Genomic DNA, 4,487 nt, shown 5'->3' on the forward strand with positions numbered 1-4,487 from the left:
CTACAGGCAAGTCTGATGACAAGTCTTTTGCTTGGCCTCCTGGCCTCAAGAGGCATTTAAAGTTCAGTTTAGAGATTCCTTATGAAAACTTCCAGCAAAGTAGATATCAACAAGCCTATGTGGTCAATTGCTATTTTTGCTGGACTTACATAAATAATCAGGCCAAGATTGATGAAACTAAACTGATTATGCAAACAAATTACTCTTACTTTGGCTATCATTGGTAAAAAGGAAGGTGACTTTAGAGAGAAGAAAAGTTCCAATAAAAACTATCATGTACAATTGTGAATATTAAATTCTAGTTCTGTGAAATGTCTTTGTTTTTAAGGTTTTGTTTTTCAGTCCATAAACTGGACTGGACCCTAAATTCTAGTTTCCGCAAATACTTGGCTATAACTAATGTTTCCAGTTTTTCTCCCACTATTGACTTGGAATCATTGAGATCTAAAGCTGCCTTTTTCCGGAAGCCCTGCAAACGGAGGTTGAATGACTTGATATAACCCTAAGAGCCATGAGCACAATAGGCCATTCCAGTGAGTCACTCAGTGTTCCTGGGTCTCTTCTATGTACACTTGTTATTAAACCTTGTTTGATTTTTCTCCTTTAACCTGTCTCATGGCAATTTAATTCCTAGACAGCCAGAAGAACTTAGAAAAGTAAAGGGAATATTCTTCCTTCTCAACAAAATAAATTATACAACAGTAACAAAAAAGGATGCTTGTAAATCAACTATTTCAATGTAAAAAAGAGGGGGTGCTGATTGGCTTTTGTTCCTCGCCAACCTAGATGCAGTTTTAACTCCAGCGTCTGCTGGAGTGTAACAATTAGAAAATGATCGTGAACTTAACCAGTACTGGGCCTCAGGTTTATTACACATGGAGATCCCATTACATTTAAAGAGGAGACCGTTAAAATTGTTGAGACCAAGAGCAGGCTGCCAGAGAGTATACCTCAACGGCATATTGATTATTTTGGATGAAGTTTACTTAAGATACAAGAGGGACACTCTGACCATCCTTTCTTTCTCCCTGAAAACTGGAAGTAAATCTCCCTGGGAAAAGTGCGCTCCCTGCGTCTGGAGCTGGAAGGGCACCCTCATCTCCAGAGACAGGGAATTCGGGCAGAGAAGCCTGAATAAGCAAACCATGTCACTTCTTAATTTACTACCTCAAGCCCAAACTCTGTTTAAAGCCTCGCTAACTAAACCCCCTAAAGCTTAATTTTCTTAAGTTTCTTTGTCCTGTCAATTCCTCACAAATTCATTATATTTTTGTCTAAAAAGTGTAAAAGGTGCCTTTTTTGGCCGTTTGTTAGGTTCCATTCCTATGAGACCTCCGTGCACGTGAATTAAAATTTGTTTCCTTTTCTCCTGTTAGTGTGTTTAGTGTCAATTTTATTATTAGTCTAACCATAAGAGCTCAAGATGGGTAGAGGGAGAAATTTCCCTCCCCCAGAAATCTTAGTGATGTCCGTGAATTTAACATACAGGTCACTGTCTGGCCGCCCTTCCGCCAGGAGGGTACCACCATGTTCTCTTGGGGGGCGGGGGGCGTCGTGGGGCTCTCGGCCTGGGCTGTGCAGCTGCAGTGGATCCAAGTTCAAAATACGGCAACCTTGAAAGATATTACCAGGTGACTAAAGTTGATCAAAAACATGCAGAAAATTACCAACTGTATGAAAATGGTAGCAGGAGCAAAATAAGCCCGAGCTGAGAGGGAGCTGAAACCAGCCGAGTGCAGGGAGTAGGATCCTTGGCTCTGCGTGCAAAGGCTGACGTAAAAGCGCCTGAAGACAAGAAGAAACACCTCCTCATCGGTGTGTCCTCAGACTCGGGGCTTTGTGGTGCTGTTCACTCCTCGGCTGCTAAACAGATAAAGCGTGAGGTGGCCAACCTCCCAGCAGCTGGGAAAGAAGTGAAGATTGTTGGCGCTGGTGACAAAATCAGGGGTCTACTTCACAGGACTCAATCTGACCAGTTTCTGGTGACGTTAAAGAAGTGGGAAGATGCATCAGTCATCACCCTTGAATCGTTAGATCCTGGATATGAATTTGATGAAGGGTCTGTCATCTTAAACCAGTTCAGGTCTGTCGTCTCCTACAAGACAGAAGAAAAGCCCCATCTTTTACATTGATGCCACCGCAAGTGCTGAGAGCAGGCGTGTCTATGACGACACTGTGCTGACACGCAGCAGAACTCCCAGGGGTACAGCCTGGCCGTCGTCTGCTACTCGCCAGCGAGCAGACCGCCAGGATGATGGCCGTGGACAGCGCCAGCAGGGACACTTCTGAGATAGTTGACAAATTGACTTTGACATTCAGTCGTACCCGCCAAGCTGTCATCACAAAGGAGTTGATTGAAATCGGCTCTCGTGCTGCAGCTCTGGATTAATGAAAATCAAGTTTCATCCTCAGACAAGGGGTAAAGAAGAAAAATTCAGCCAGCTGGTTCTGTTTTTAGCTTACTGCTGTCCTTGTCGGAAGAAATTGTCGGTCCAGTGTTTGAATTACTAAAGACAGCAAGATATTTGTAAATTATCTTGCAATAAGCCACTCACCATAAGAAAATAAATTGACGAAATACAGTTCAAAGAGATAAGCCTCATCTTAACCTTCAGAACAATTACCTTGCCCAAATTCCCATAAGCACAGGGTACGTGGCCCTAAATATTTCAGAGAAGGTATGATTGCTCTGACCTGATGTAATAAATTAAAATTTAATTGATTTTTTGGAGATTACTAATTCGCTTCACTAATGGGACCCCATGGGTGCTCCTACACCCAGTGAAAATAGATAATGTCACTAAATGTTAATTAAAACAGAGCATTCAAGTTTGAAACCCATAATGCAAGACTTATTTAGAGTAGAAGTGGTTAGCCTGACTTCTCCAGATAACCCCAATTTGATCCGTTCTTAGACTTGAAAAGAGGGAATGGAATCTCACAGTGCATGACCACAACCTAAATGCTGTGTTCTCACCCAATGTTGTCTACTTCCTGCTTCCATTCAACCAGCAGTTGGTAAATATTTGGCTGTTATAGATTTGGCCCATATGTTCTGTTCAGGGCTTATTTCAACAGCTTCCCAGCCATAAATTTCCTTCACCTCCAGAGGGAAACCACGCACCTCTACCTGGCTATCCCAGCACCTCAACAGCCTTGCCTTGGCCCATGTCTTTGCAGGCAAAATCTAAACTGCAATCAACTTCTCCAGAGGCACAAATATGACTTACCTTGTTGATATCATCCCCCACAGAGATCAATTTGAAAAACTCAGGACGCACAAAGGAGTTTACAGCAGGGGAATGAGTCATCGCCCCACACATATTGCAAGGTCCTCCTACTTTGTTGAAACTCTTGAAAATTATTTGGTAACTGAGGGCAGCTTTGTCCTAGACACTGTCAGGAGATAGCTAGTGACCCTTTCCGCACCCAGAACGTGAAAACAAGCCCAACATCTTCTAGGACTTTTTGGGTTCTGAAGGCAACATATTCCTCATTATAAATTTTACTTCAGGCTGTTTATGATGTTACTTGGGGATCAACCCACGTTGAATGGGACTGCCACCATGAAAAGGCTCTAGACACTGTCTAGGCTGGAATCCCATTAGTGCCCCAGGGACATCTTCTCTGTGGGGCTTCAGCAACTGCCTCATACTTCCTGGAGACTCTGGACCACTGTGACAGCCACAGGTTCCCCTGGGCTCCTGGTGCTGCACCCTGACCTGCTTGGATATGTGCCGTGGCCGTTGTCGACGTAACCCTCCATCCCAGCCGCCCACAGTGCCTTAAATTATGGGCCAGAAGCCCACCAGCACACCACAGCTACCCAGACCACCTTGCTACCAAACGGAGCCAACCCCAGACCCTCTGGCACATCACCCCTGCAGGAGGGATGGTCTTTCCTCTTCTCAGTTGCTACTTTGCATCATGCTGTGGTATTAAAGGAGGTCACCCCTCCCAGACTGCTTGGTTAGCAGGGAGCTGCTTGGGGCCACTTGAGGGAACAGCAGTGAGCGTTCCTATACTGCATGGATGGTACCACCTCGGTCACACATAATGAGCTCAGGGGAGATTTGTTGCTTTTCACTCTTTTACAGGACTGTTACTGACAAGTGATGGAACCCAAGGATCAGTATAATTGGCTGAACCTCAGACAGTCATTCTAGCACACATTTAACCAATAATCAGCCCACATGCACATTTTTACAGACTCTGGGGCCATTGCCTGTAAAGAGTTGCCCCCTCCAGGTCAAGAGATCTGACTTCACAGATACTCAAGATATCAGTCAGTGTCACAGAGACCTCTACAGGTACCACAGCCTGAATGCAAGTCCTCCCCTGGGCACTCTTCTTCCCCTATGGAGTTTCAGACATTCCTGATGGTGACCAAAGACTCATTTCCCTTCTGGGAGTACACCATGCTGAATTCCTGAACAAGGCATTTGCTGGAACTTCCTACCAGATGCATCAGCTGGAAATTTGTTAGA

At 44.6% G+C, this 4,487-nt stretch overlaps 1 pseudogene; it reads left to right on the plus strand.

Moving 5' to 3' along the window:
* Positions 1-1,528: 1,528 nt before the first annotated feature.
* LOC102524271 lies at positions 1,529-2,540 on the plus strand (annotated as a pseudogene).
* The last annotated feature ends 1,947 nt before the right edge of the window (positions 2,541-4,487 follow it).

The sequence above is a fragment of the Camelus ferus genome, chromosome 2 (assembly GCF_009834535.1).
Source record: "Camelus ferus isolate YT-003-E chromosome 2, BCGSAC_Cfer_1.0, whole genome shotgun sequence".
In the NCBI taxonomy this organism is placed as follows: Eukaryota; Metazoa; Chordata; class Mammalia; order Artiodactyla; family Camelidae; genus Camelus; species Camelus ferus.